The sequence below is a fragment of the Lithobates pipiens genome, unplaced genomic scaffold (genome assembly GCF_037356315.1).
Source record: "Lithobates pipiens isolate NorthernLeopardFrog02 unplaced genomic scaffold, aLitPip1_a1.2 Scaffold_23, whole genome shotgun sequence".
In the NCBI taxonomy this organism is placed as follows: Eukaryota; Metazoa; Chordata; class Amphibia; order Anura; family Ranidae; genus Lithobates; species Lithobates pipiens.
This window is the reverse complement of record NW_027507785.1, coordinates 12,185,581-12,201,157: the sequence shown is the minus strand read 5'-3', so window position 1 is coordinate 12,201,157 and position 15,577 is coordinate 12,185,581. Positions and strand designations below refer to the sequence as shown.

The 15,577-nt window shown below is 37.8% G+C and overlaps 1 long non-coding RNA gene across 1 annotated transcript in view; it reads left to right on the top strand.

Annotated features, from left to right (window-relative positions):
- Nucleotides 1-385: 385 nt before the first annotated feature.
- The window catches only part of LOC143927199 (uncharacterized), a 28,529-nt gene continuing 13,337 nt past the window's right edge, over nucleotides 386-15,577 (top strand). Inside the window, exon 1 of the long non-coding RNA XR_013262252.1 lies at nucleotides 386-576. This is a non-coding gene — a long non-coding RNA (uncharacterized LOC143927199). The remainder of the gene's footprint in view (nucleotides 577-15,577) is intronic.

The window sequence follows — 15,577 nt, the reverse complement described above, 5'->3', positions numbered from 1 at the left end:
CAGTGATCTGGCAGTGACGGTGTTAATCCGTTGCTCAGTGATCCGGCAGTGATGGGGTTAATCCGTTGCTCAGGGATCCGGCAGTGACGGTGTTAATCCGTTGCTCAGTGATCCGGCAGTGATGGGGTTAATCCGTTGCTCAGGGATCCGGCAGTGACGGTGTTAATCCGTTGCTCAGTGATCCGGCAGTGATGGGGTTAATCCGTTGCTCAGGGATCCAGCAGTGACGGTATTAATCCATTGCTCAGTGATCTGGCAGTGACGGTGTTAATCCGTTGCTCAGTGATCCGGCAGTGATGGGGTTAATCCGTTGCTCAGGGATCCGGCAGTGACGGTGTTAATCCATTGCTCAGTGATCCGGCAGTGATGGGGTTAATCCGTTGCTCAGGGATCCGGCAGTGACGGTGTTAATCGGTGATCCGGCATCATGCTGTCATGAAGATGCCAAACCCGGATCTCCCAGCTCTATATAAGAGTCTTCTCCTCCGGGATCGGGGACAGTGGTAGAGAAGATGTGTGGGTCTGCGCTCCCGCTCCTCCTCCTCCTCCTCCTGTGCTCTGCGGGGGTCCCGGCAGGTGAGTCTGATGACAGGATATGGTATACGTGTCATAGAGATGTAATACGGGGGCCCCATTATCAGTGCGGAGGGCCCCTCGCCCTATACATGGTGGGTGAGGACGAGTCTGCAATTCTCAGCCAACGAAACCAGAATCTCAGAGAAACCTGAAAAACTGCCCCAACCAGTGCGGGGAGAGCGCTGATCCGCCCCGCGTTATTTCCTGGAACTTTGGGACGCGCCGCTTGTGCTGGTGGGAATTGGTAACCTCTAATTTAACCACCTCAATACCGGGCGCTTTCACCCCCTTCGTGCCCAGGCCAATTTTCAGCTTTCATCGCTGTCACACTTTGAATGACAATTACTCAGTCACTGGCACCCATATGATTTTTTTTTCACACACATAGAACTTTATTTTGGTGGTATTTAATCACCACTGGGGGGGTTTTCTTTTTTTGCTAAAGAAAAAAAAAAAAAAATAATAATAATAATTTGGAAAAAATAAAAAGTGAATCATTTTTCTCCTTCACTAATGTAAACTGATGAAGAGGTACTGGTGAGGAGGCACCAATGGGCACTGGTATGTGGCACTAATAGGTAGCACTAATAGGCACTGATAGGCGACACTAATGGGCACTGATAGGCAGCACTAATAGGCACTGATAGGCGACACTAATGGGCACTGATAGGCAGCACTAATGGGCACTGATAGGCGACACTAATGGGCACTGATAGGCGACACTAATGGGCACTGATAGGCGACACTAATGGGCACTGATAGGCGACACTAATGGGCACTGATAGGCGACACTAATGGGCACTGATAGGCGACACTAATGGGTACTGATAGGCAGCACTAATGGGCACTGATAGGCGACACTAATGGGCCCTGATAGGCAGCACTAATGGGCACTGATAGGCAGCACTAATGGGCACTGATAGGCGACACTAATGGGCACTGATAGGCGACACTAATGGGCACTGATAGGCGACACTAATGGGCACTGATAGGCAGCACTAGTGGGCACTGATAGGCAGCACTAATGGACACTGATAGGCGACACTAATGGGCACTGATAGGTGACACTAATGGGCACTGATAGGCAGCACTAATGGGCACTGATAGGCGACACTAATGGGCCCTGATAGGCAGCACTAATGGGCACTGATAGGCAGCACTAATGGGCACTGATAGGCGACACTAATGGGCACTGATAGGCGACACTAATGGGCACTGATAGGCGACACTAATGGGCACTGATAGGCAGCACTAGTGGGCACTGATAGGCGACACTAATGGGCACTGATAGGCGACACTAATAGGCAGCACTAGTGGGCACTGATAGGCAGCACTAGTGGGCACTGATAGGCGACACTAGTGGGCACTGATAGGCGACACTAATGGGCACTGATAGGCGACACTAATGGGCACTGATAGACAGCACTAATGGGCACTGATAGGCGACACTAATGGGCACTGATAGGCAGCACTAATGGGCACTGATAGGCGACACTAATGGGCACTGTTAGGCGACACTAATGGGCACTGATAGGCAGCACTAGTGGGCACTGATAGGCGACACTAATGGGCACTGATAGGCGGCACTAATGGGCACTGATAGGCGACACTAATGGGCACTGATAGGCGACACTAATAGGCAGCACTAGTGGGCACTGATAGGCAGCACTAGTGGGCACTGATAGGCAGCACTAGTGGGCACTGATAGGCGACACTAGTGGGCACTGATAGGTGACACTAATGGGCACTGATAGGCGACACTAATGGGCACTGATAGGCAGCACTAGTGGGCACTGATAGGCGACACTAGTGGGCACTGATAGGCGACACTAATGGGCACTGATAGGCGACACTAATAGGCACTGATAGACAGCACTAATGGGCACTGATAGGCGACACTAATGGGCCCTGATAGGCAGCACTAATGGGCACTGATAGGTGACACTAATGGGCACTGTTAGGCGACACTAATGGGCACTGATAGGCAGCACTAGTGGGCACTGATAGGCGACACTAATGGGCACTGATAGGCGGCACTAATGGGCACTGATAGGCGACACTAATGGGCACTGATAGGCGACACTAATGGGCACTGATAGGCGACACTAATGGGCACTGATAGGCGGCACTAATGGGCACTGATAGGCGACATTAATGGGCACTGATAGGCAGCACTAATGGGCACTGATAGGCGACACTAATGGGCACTGATAGGCGACACTAATGGGCACTTATAGGCTACACTAATGGGCACTGATAGGCGACACTAATGGGCACTGATAGGCGACACTAATGGGCACTGATAGGCGACACTAATGGGCACTGATAGGCAGCACTAATGGGCACTGATAGGCGACACTAATGGGCACTGATAGGCGACACTAATGGGCACTGATAGGCAGCACTAGTGGGCACTGATAGGCAGCACTAGTGGGCATTGATAGGCAGCACTAGTGGGCACTGATAGGCGACACTAGTGGGCACTGATAGGCGACACTAATGGGCACTGATAGGCAGCACTAATGTGCACTGATAGGCAGCACTAATGGGCACTGATAGGCAGCACTAGTGGGCACTGATAGGCGACACTAATGTGCACTGATAGGCAGCACTAATGTGCACTGATAGGCAGCACTAATGTGCACTGATGAAACGGCACTGATATACAGCATTGATGGGCACTGATAGGCAACACTGATGGGCAGTGTTGGGGCTGCATCCATAATCAGGAAGGACATCTATGGACACCCTCCCGGAACGAGAGAGAGCTGCACTGTAGCTGTCTTTCGGCTATAGCACGGTAATGAAGTGGTTAAAGTAGGCAAAACTTTTCGGGAAAGTTATATCCCGTCTGGGTGTTTTTTTTTTTTGTTTTTTTTCTGCCACTTGGCTCCCCATTGGGGGGATTTCCCTTCACTTCCTTTCTCATAGCCACAACAGGAAGTGAGGGGAGATCCCTCCAAAGTGAAGGAATTTCTGGTTATCACCAGAACTAGTGTTCCTATTGGAAGATCTCCCCTGTATTCCTGTTCTGGTGACAACAACCTAAAATTTGGGATTTTCTTTCACTCTCGGTAAAAAACGGTAACACAGTACGTAGATAGAGAGTAAATCTCCCTAACGGGGGGGGGGGGGGGGTCACAGAGAGCAACAATTACCTGAAAGAAGGGGTTCCAATCCCACTCCAATCTGTCCAAAAAAAAAAAGATTTTGCCTCTAGTTATGCCCCCGTTCACACGGTCGGATTTTACGATGGAAAATGTTCGATGAGAGCTTTTTGTCCGTGTGTAGGGAGTCCAATCCGGTGGTGCCGCCGGGTTTTCATAGAGCTGACAGAGAGTCTCTGTGGTCTAGGAGACTGGAAGGCATTACGTCACTTCCGGGTTGTGGCGGGTGTAAAAACTGACATTTTTTTTTTTTTGATCACGTGATTTCCAGGGTAGAGCAGAGATCTGGGGTCTTATAAAGAGGACCTGTCATGCCTTATTTGTATTACAGGGGATGTTTACATTTCTTGTGATAGGAATAAAATTGAAAATCAAAAATAAATTCATTAATTTAAGGAACAATGTAAGAAATAAAAAAAAAAAAGCAAATTTAATAAAATAAATAATAATCAAAAATCAATTCATTAATTTAAGGAGCAATGTAAGAAATAAAAAAAGCAAATTTAATAAAATAAATAATAATCAAAAATAAATTCATTAATTTAAGGAACATTGTAAGAAATAAAAAAAAAAAGCTAATTTAATCAAATAAATAATAATCAAAAATCAATTCATTAATTTAAGGAACAATGTAAGAAATAAAAAAAAAAGCTAATTTAATAAAATAAATAATAATCAAAAATAAATTCATTAATTTAAGGAACAATGTAAAAAAAAAAAAAAAAAAAAAAGCTAATTTAATAAAATAAAGAATAATCAAAAATAAATTCATTAATTTAAGGAACAATGTAAGAAATAAAAAAAAAAAGCAAATTTAATAAAATAAATAATAATCAAAAATAAATTCATTAATTTAAGGAACAATGTAAGAAATAAAAAAAAAAGCAAATTTAATAAAATAAATAATAATCAAAAATAAATTCATTAATTTAAGGAACAATGTAAGAAATAAAAAAAAAAAGCTAATTTAATAAAATAAATAATAATCAAAAATAAATTCATTAATTTAAGGAACAATGTAAGAAATAAAAAAAAGCAAATTTAATAAAATAAATAATAATCAAAAATAAATTCATTAATTTAAGAAACAATGTAAGAAATAAAAAAAAAGCAAATTTAATAAAAAAAATAATATTTAAAAATAAATTCATTAATTTAAGGAACAATGTAAGAAATAAAAAAAGCAAAATTAATAAAATAAATAATAATCGAAAATAAATTCATTAATTTAAGGAACAATGTAAGAAATAAAAAAAGCAAATTTAATAAAATAAATAATAATCAAAAATAAATTCATTAATTTAAGGAACAATGTAAGAAATAAAAAAAAGCTAATTTAATAAAATAAATAATAATCAAAAATCAATTCATTAATTTAAGGAACAATGTAAGAAATAAAAAAAGCTAATTTAATAAAATAAATAATAATCAAAAATCAATTCATTAATTTAAGGAACAATGTAAGAAATAAAAAAAAAGCTAATTTAATAAAATAAATAATAATCAAAAATCAATTCATTAATTTAAGGAACAATGTAAGAAATAAAATAAAAAAGCAAATTTAATAAAATAAATAATAATCAAAAATAAATTCATTAATTTAAGGAACAATGTAAGAAATAAAAAAAAAGCTAATTTAATAAAATAAATAATAATCAAAAATAAATTCATTAATTTAAGGAACAATGTAAGAAATAAAAAAAGCTAATTTAATAAAATAAATAATAATCAAAAATAAATTCATTAATTTAAGGAACAATGTAAGAAATAAAAAAAAAAAAGCACATTTAATAAAATAAATAATAATCAAAAATAAATTCATTAATTTAAGGAACAATGTAAGAAATAAAAAAAAAGCTAATTTAATAAAATAAATAATAATCAAAAATAAAGTCATTAATTTAAGGAACAATGTAAGAAATAAAAAAAAAGCTAATTTAATAAAATAAATAATAATCAAAAATCAATTCATTAATTTAAGGAACAATGTAAGAAATAAAAAAAAAGCAAATTTAATAAAATAAATAATAATCAAAAATAAATTCATTAATTTAAGGAACAATGTAAGAAATAAAAAAAAAAAGCAAATTTAATAAAATAAATAATAATCAAAAATAAATTCATTAATTTAAGGAACAATGTAAGAAAAAAAAAAAAAGCTAATTTAATAAAATAAATAATAATCAAAAATAAATTCATTAATTTAAGGAACAATGTAAGAAATAAAAAAAAAGCTAATTTAATAAAATAAATAATAATCAAAAATAAATTCATAAATTTAAGGAATAATGTAAGAAATAAATAAAAAAGGTAATTTAATAAAATAAATAATAATCAAAAATCAATTCATTAATTTAAGGAACAATGTAAGAAATAAAAAAAAAGCTAATTTAATAAAATAAATAATAATCAAAAATAAATTCATTAATTTAAGGAACAATGTAAGAAATAAAAAAAGCTAATTTACTAAAATAAATAATAATCAAAAATAAATTCATTAATTTAAGGAACAATGTAAGAAATAAAAAAAGCTAATTTACTAAAATAAATAATAATCAAAAATAAATTCATTAATTTAAGGAACAATGTAAGAAATAAAAAAAAAGCAAATTTAATAAAATAAATAATAATCAAAAAATAAATTCATTAATTTAAGGAACAATGTAAGAAATAAAAAAAAAGCAAATTTAATAAAATAAATAATAATTAAAAATAAATTCATTAATTTAAGGAACAATGTAAGAAATAAAAAAAAAAGCAAATTTAATAAAATAAATAATAATCAAAAATAAATTCATTAATTTAAGGAACAATGTAAGAAATAAAAAAAGCAAATTTAATAAAATAAATAATAATCAAAAATCAATTCATTAATTTAAGGAACAATGTAAGAAATAAAAAAAAGCTAATTTAATAAAATAAATAATAATCAAAAATAAATTCATTAATTTAAGGAGCAATGTAAGAAATAAAAAAAGCAAATTTAATAAAATAAATAATAATCAAAAATAAATTCATTAATTTAAGGAACAATGTAAGAAATAAAAAAAGCTAATTTAATAAAGTAAATAATAATAAAAAATTTAAATTAAAAAAAAATTTAATTTTTTTTTTTTTTTAATTTAATGCCCCCAGTAGTTTGCCTCTACATATGTACACGGTGTTCGCACCACACAAGAGGTATCACTGTGAATGTTCTAGTGAGAGCCATAATTCTCGTGCTAGACCTCCTTGTGCCCCATACACACGGTCGGAAATTCCAACAGAAAAAGTCCGATCGGATTATGTTGTCGGAAAATCCGATCGCGTGTGGGCTCTATCGGTCATTTTCTGTCGGAATTACCAACGGAAAAAGTTTGAGAGCTGGATCTAAAATTTTCCAAAACAAAATCCGATCTGACTTTTTCCAATCGCGTGTAGAGAATTCCGACGCACACAAGTGGCACGCACGCTCAGAAAAAAATTGGAGACGAAAGCCATTGGCTACTGGGCCTCTAGGTAGTCCCGTTGTATGTTTTGTACGTCACTTTGTTTCGAACGATCGGATTTTCTGACAACTTTGTGCGACCGTGTGTATGCAAGACAAGTTTTCGGCCAATATCCGTCTGAAAAAATCCGACGGATTTTGTGGTCGAAATGTCCAACCGTGTGTGTATGGGGCATAACTCTAAACTGGTAACCTGTAAAAAAAAATTGAAAGCATCGCCTATCAAGATTTTTAAGTATCGTAGTTTGTGGCCATTCCACGAGTGTGCGCAATTTTAAAGCGTGACATGTTGGGTATCTATTTATTCGACGTAACATCATCTTTAATATTGTAACAAAAAAATTGGGTTATGTATTGTGCTTTTTTGCAATTACATTATTAAAGTGCATTTTTTCCCCCAAAAAATTGTGTTTAAAAAAACGTTGCGCAAATACCATGTGACATAAAAAAATTGCAATGATCGCTGTTTGTGTGTGTGTGTGTGTGTGTATGTGTATATATATATATATATATGAACCAAAAAAAAAGGTATATTTTAAAGCCGGCCTATCATATACCTCTCTGTGCCAAACTGGGACCTTCACACACTCCCTAAATTTATATATATATGTATATGTACCAACCTGTATGGCGCACCCACATATATAGAGAAAAGGATTTTTTCATATGCAGATGCCTGCAAAAATTATAAAACCACAGCAAACTAAATAATAACTGCTAAGTGTATTAAAACCTAGCAATACGGACAAAAAATAGCAGCCGTTAAAAAGTTATCGTACAAATACATTAAAAAAGTAATACAAACAATTCATCAAGGTAAATCTGAGAATGTCCGCATTAAAACAGCGCTTTGTAGAAAGTCCTTTATAGAAGTAGCAATGTACGAGCAATCACTAAAAAGTTCTTAATGTGCAGATAAGGTGTCTATAGTGATCTAATCAGAGTTGCAAGGTGATCAAAGTGCTGTCAACTTTTCTTCCACCATAAATCGGGAGTGCTTCCCCACATGCGATGCGTACCCCCTAGGGGGTTAAACTCACCAGACACTGCTGAAAACACAAGCCTTAAGGAGTAGTCACTTCCTTGAGTATGGTAATATATCACCTTAGCGTTGCAGTTCCAAACAGTCCTCCCAGTTTGTCATAAAAATAAAACAAAGTGTGCACATAGCATAATACTGTTTAATTTTTAAAAAGGTTCGCACAAAACAATAGAATCACCCATTAACATATCTGCGTACATTGTCTAAAACATCATCAGCATTTCAAAGATGTGTACTTCACCAATTATTCAGATCTCAGAGCCATCCACAAGTGTTCCACTGTGTACAATGTGCTTCACTTCCTGGTCTGTGGTCAGCGGTGGAGCGCACACCTCACTTCCGGTAGCGTCGTGTAGGCCACGCCCTGACGCGTTTCGTCACTTCCGACTTCAACAGAGGGCGTGGCTACACGACGCCGACGGCCAATATATATTCATCAGTCTCACACCCTGTCAGCCAATCACGCAGCACTGCAATATCCGGCCTACATGACGCTGCACATCGTCATGGTAACCGGACGCAGCCAGCTCGGTTCTCAATACAGGGGAGAGATGATTAGATAAACACAAACGATCGCCGAACTACTGGCGACCTCCTCAGCAAAACAAGCAAAATGAACATAACACTAAAAACAATACATGAAAGATAGAAATATAGACCTACAAATTAAAATTAGCCTCAATATACAAATACATAAAAATACAAATATAAAATTAGATTATATATAGTCTAGATATAAATTAGACTCTATATTAGACAGTAAAGGAAGATAGTGACCTAAACATTAGATCCTCACATGGTCCATGTATGTTTGTGTAATATGCGAGCAAGGACCTATATATACATACAAGGTCCATAAGCTGTCTCTCTAAAAGATGCATCCTATTTAGAAAAAACTAGTGTGTATGTCATGTGCGTCATCCAAAATATACATATACTTATACATGTATATATCTCTAATGCCTACACTAGCTGCACCCCATATATCACTGGAATTATCGTTGCAGTGAGCAAAGAGTGGTAAATATGTAATATATATCCACCACCTCCAAGATTTTTATCTTTATGAGGTGTCATTTAAGTTGAAGGGACCTTCTTACTGACTAATTAATAAAATCACAGGCGGGAACAAACGCATAAACCTAAAAATACTTAAAATATTCCAAATAAAAAATATTCAAAAATACCGTAAATATTATGAGTCAACACAAATTTGAACATGATCATTCTATAATAGCCATAGTAATCATATTAGTCACCTCATGTCAAAAATTTAGTAATTCATTGTATATCAGCCATAGAATAGTTGTAGTTACCAAAACTCTATATGCCCATGGTATTTATATATAAAATTGGTATAGATATGTAATGGTACAAACGTAAAAGACCGTACCGTGAATGTCTTCATTAATCCATACACTATATATCCTACCCAAGCATCTAGCTGGATACTGCTTAAAGGATTACTACTTAAAAAATTAAAATGTTAAAATATTTAAATATTAAGAGGAAGGGAACGTAAACCAGAAAATTTAATAATCACTGATGAAGCAATTAATATCTAGGTCCACATTTAACCCTTTTGGTGTTAAAGTGTCAATCAAATATATCCATTCCGTTTCGCGTTTGGATAACTCTCGTACCATATTTGACCCTCTCCAGGAGGGTTTCATATGTTCTACACCCCAAAATCTGATCTGGTCTGGAACAAGATCTTCCCTCACTGATTTCCTTGCCGAATTGAATAATAATACTAGTCACATTAAACTGACTAGTGAAATAAGCACTGAAAGCATCAATTTTTTGGATGTTAACATCTACAGACATGGAGAAAGACTCGGTACCAAGGCTTATTTCAAACCTACAGACGCAAATAGTTATCTACCGATACAGAGTGGGCATCACCCGGTCTGGTTAAAGAATATTCCTAAAGGTCAAGTGACCAGGATTAGAAGAAGAAACTGTTCCAATGATAATGATTTCTTCTCCCAGGCGAATAGGATTAAAGAAAAATTCCTGGAAAAGGGCTATTGTGATAAACAACTGGACAAAGTGATTGAAGGAGTAGCATCCACATCAAGAGATAATCTCTTGAGTAACAATAAGGACAATCACACTTCCAATAGTCACGAATGGAATTTTATATCAGGGTACCATTCACAATATAGGGAGGTGGAGAATATATTTTTATCACACTGGCACATCCTTTTGATGGATAAAACATTACAACCAGTGCTGCCTGCAAAACCCGGGTTTATATATAGAAGAGCTCCCAACTATGCCGATAAGATAGTTAAAAAAGTGATTGACCCGCCTAAACATCCTCCCACTTTTTGGGAAAAAGATGGGTTTTTTGCTTGTAGACGTTGCAGGGCTTGTAAAGAAGTAAACACACCAATAAGAGCAATGGAACGCTTTTTAGCAGCAGGGAATAATAAAGAATTTACAATCAAAGGGTTTATTACCTGTAATACATCGTATGTTGTGTATGCTTTACAATGCCCATGTGGGTTGATCTATATAGGCCGGACCAAAAGACTTCTAAGGATAAGAATAGCGGAACATGTGGCTAATATTAAACTTGGTTTTAAGGACCATAATGTATCCCTACACTTTAAGCTTTATCATAATCAGGATCCATCTGGACTCAGATTTTGGGGTGTAGAACATATGAAACCCTCCTGGAGAGGGTCAAATATGGTACGAGAGTTATCCAAACGCGAAACGGAATGGATATATTTGATTGACACTTTAACACCAAAAGGGTTAAATGTGGACCTAGATATTAATTGTTTCATCAGTGATTATTAAATTTTCTGGTTTACGTTCCCTTCCTCTTAATATTTAAATATTTTAACATTTTAATTTTTTAAGTAGTAATCCTTTAAGCAGTATCCAGCTAGATGCTTGGGTAGGATATATAGTGTATGGATTAATGAAGACATTCACGGTACGGTCTTTTACGTTTGTACCATTACATATCTATACCAATTTTATATATAAATACCATGGGCATATAGAGTTTTGGTAACTACAACTATTCTATGGCTGATATACAATGAATTACTAAATTTTTGACATGAGGTGACTAATATGATTACTATGGCTATTATAGAATGATCATGTTCAAATTTGTGTTGACTCATAATATTTACGGTATTTTTGAATATTTTTTATTTGGAATATTTTAAGTATTTTTAGGTTTATGCGTTTGTTCCCGCCTGTGATTTTATTAATTAGTCAGTAAGAAGGTCCCTTCAACTTAAATGACACCTCATAAAGATAAAAATCTTGGAGGTGGTGGATATATATTACATATTTACCACTCTTTGCTCACTGCAACGATAATTCCAGTGATATATGGGGTGCAGCTAGTGTAGGCATTAAAGATATATACATGTATAAGTATATGTATATTTTGGATGACGCACATGACATACACACTAGTTTTTTCTAAATAGGATGCATCTTTTAGAGAGACAGCTTATGGACCTTGTATGTATATATAGGTCCTTGCTCGCATATTACACAAACATACATGGACCATGTGAGGATCTAATGTTTAGGTCACTATCTTCCTTTACTATCTAATATAGAGTCTAATTTATATCTAGACTATATATAATCTAATTTTATATTTGTATTTTTATGTATTTGTATATTGAGGCTAATTTTAATTTGTAGGTCTATATTTCTATCTTTCATGTATTTTGTTTTTAGTGTTATGTTCATTTTGCTTGTTTTGCTGAGGAGGTCGCCAGTAGTTCGGCGATCGTTTGTGTTTATCTAATCATCTCTCCCCTGTATTGAGAACCGAGCTGGCTGCGTCCGGTTACCATGACGATGTGCAGCGTCATGTAGGCCGGATATTGCAGTGCTGCGTGATTGGCTGACAGGGTGTGAGACTGATGAATATATATTGGCCGTCGGCGTCGTGTAGCCACGCCCTCTGTTGAAGTCGGAAGTGACGAAACGCGTCAGGGCGTGGCCTACACGACGCTACCGGAAGTGAGGTGTGCGCTCCACCGCTGACCACAGACCAGGAAGTGAAGCACATTGTACACAGTGGAACACTTGTGGATGGCTCTGAGATCTGAATAATTGGTGAAGTACACATCTTTGAAATGCTGATGATGTTTTAGACAATGTACGCAGATATGTTAATGGGTGATTCTATTGTTTTGTGCGAACCTTTTTAAAAATTAAACAGTATAATGCTATGTGCACACTTTGTTTTATTTTTATGACAAACTGGGAGGACTGTTTGGAACTGCAACGCTAAGGTGATATATTACCATACTCAAGGAAGTGACTACTCCTTAAGGCTTGTGTTTTCAGCAGTGTCTGGTGAGTTTAACCCCCTAGGGGGTACGCATCGCATGTGGGGAAGCACTCCCGATTTATGGTGGAAGAAAAGTTGACAGCACTTTGATCACCTTGCAACTCTGATTAGATCACTATAGACACCTTATCTGCACATTAAGAACTTTTTAGTGATTGCTCGTACATTGCTACTTCTATAAAGGACTTTCTACAAAGTGCTGTTTTAATGCGGACATTCTCAGATTTACCTTGATGAATTGTTTGTATTACTTTTTTAATATATATATATGTGTGTATATGTGTGTGTATGTGTGTATATATATATATATATATATAAAGTTTTTCTTTATAGGCTTTGGGGGTCCCCATTAAATTCATGTGTTTGTTTACTCCGAAGTCTTTTTTTTTTTTTTTTGCATGGGTGTCCCTCTTAAATCCATCCCAAAGATAAAGGTCCAATATGATTTTGGGGGGGGGGCCCAAATTTTATTTTTAGTTTTGCATAGGACCCCAGTTAAATCCATACCACTCATCGAAGATAAAGGTCCGATGTGAATTTGCAGGATGGGGGGGCACAAAGTTTTCTATTTATGCATGGGGTTCCCCCTTAAATCCATACCACCCATCAAAGATAAAGGCCTGGTATGGATTTTGGGGGGAAGCCCGTGGGGTTCCTCCTTAACTCTATACCACCCATCAAAGATAAAGGCCTGGTATGGATTTTTGGGGGAAGCCCATGGGGTTCCTCCTTAACTCTATACCACCCATCAAAGATAAAGGCCTGGTATGGATTTTGGGGGGAAGCCCATGGGGTTCCCCCTTAACTCTATATCACTCATCAAAGATAAAGGTCCGATGTGAATTTGCAGGAGGGGGGGGGCACAAAGTTTTCTATTTATGCATGGGGTTCCCCCTTAAATCCATACCACCCATCAAAGATAAAGGCCTGGTATGGATTTTGGGGGGAAGCCCATGGGGTTCCTCCTTAACTCTATACCGCCCATCAAAGATAAAGGCCTGGTATGGATTTTTGGGGGAAGCCCATGGGGTTCCTCCTTAACTCTATATCACTCGTCAAAGATAAAGGCCTGGTATGGATTTTTGGGGGAAGCCCATGGTGTTCCTCCTTAACTCTATACCACCCATCAAAGATAAAGGCCTGGTATGGATTTTGGGGGGAAGCCCATGGGTTTCCCCTTAACTCTATATCACTCATCAAAGATAAAGGCCTGGTATGGATTTTTGGGGGAAGCCCATGGGGTTCCTCCTTAACTCTATACCACCCATCAAAGATAAAGGCCTGGTATGGATTTTTGGGGGAAGCCCATGGGGTTCCTCCTTAACTCTATACCACTCATCAAAGATAAAGGCCTGGTATGGATTTGGGGGGAAGCCCATGGGGTTCCCCCTTAACTCTATACCACCCATCAAAGATAAAGGCCTGGTATGGATTTTGCAGGGAAGCCCATGGGGTTCCCCCTTAACTCTATATCACTCATCAAAGATAAAGGTCCGATGTGAATTTGCAGGAGGGGGGGGCACAAAGTTTTCTATTTATGCATGGGGTTCCCCCTTAAATCCATACCACCCATCAAAGATAAAGGCCTGGTATGGATTTTGGGGGGAAGCCCGTGGGGTTCCTCCTTAACTCTATACCACCCATCAAAGATAAAGGCCTGGTATGGATTTTGGGGGGAAGCCCATGGGGTTCCTCCTTAACTCTATACCGCCCATCAAAGATAAAGGCCTGGTATGGATTTTTGGGGGAAGCCCATGGGGTTCCTCCTTAACTCTATATCACTCGTCAAAGATAAAGGCCTGGTATGGATTTTTGGGGGAAGCCCATGGTGTTCCTCCTTAACTCTATACCACCCATCAAAGATAAAGGCCTGGTATGGATTTTGGGGGGAAGCCCATGGGTTTCCCCTTAACTCTATATCACTCATCAAAGATAAAGGCCTGGTATGGATTTTTGGGGGAAGCCCATGGGGTTCCTCCTTAACTCTATACCACCCATCAAAGATAAAGGCCTGGTATGGATTTTGGGGGGAAGCCCATGGGGTTCCCCCTTAACTCTATATCACTCATCAAAGATAAAGGTCCGATGTGAATTTGCAGGAGGGGGGGGCACAAAGTTTTCTATTTATGCATGGGGTTCCCCCTTAAATCCATACCACCCATCAAAGATAAAGGCCTGGTATGGATTTTGGGGGGAAGCCCATGGGGTTCCTCCTTAACTCTATACCACCCATCAAAGATAAAGGCCTGGTATGGATTTTGGGGGGGAAGCCCATGGGGTTCCTCCTTAACTCTATATCACTCATCAAAGATAAAGGCCTGGTATGGATTTTGGGGGAAGCCCATGGGGTTCCTCCTTAACTCTATACCACCCATCAAAGATAAAGGCCTGGTATGGATTTTTGGGGGAAGCCCATGGGGTTCCTCCTTAACTCTATACCACTCATCAAAGATAAAGGCCTGGTATGGATTTGGGGGGAAGCCCATGGGGTTCCTCCTTAACTCTATACCACCCATCAAAGATAAAGGCCTGGTATGGATTTTGCAGGGAAGCCCATTTGGTTCCCCCTTAACTCTATATCACTCATCACAGATAAAGGTCCGATGTGAATTTGCAGGAGGGGGGGCACAAAGTTTTCTATTTATGCATGGGGTTCCCCCTTAAATCCATACCACCCATCAAAGATAAAGGCCTGGTATGGATTTTGGGGGGGAAGCCCATGGGGTTCCTCCTTAACTCTATATCACTCATCAAAGATAAAGGCCTGGTATGGATTTTTGGGGGAAGCCCATGGGGTTCCTCCTTAACTCTATACCACCCATCAAAGATAAGGGGGGGGGCACAAAGTTTTCTATTTATGCATGGTGATCCCCCTTAAATCCATACCACTCTTTAAAGATAAAGGTCTGGTATGGATTTTGGGGAGAAGCCCATTAAGTTGTTTTTTGTTTCTTATGCATGGG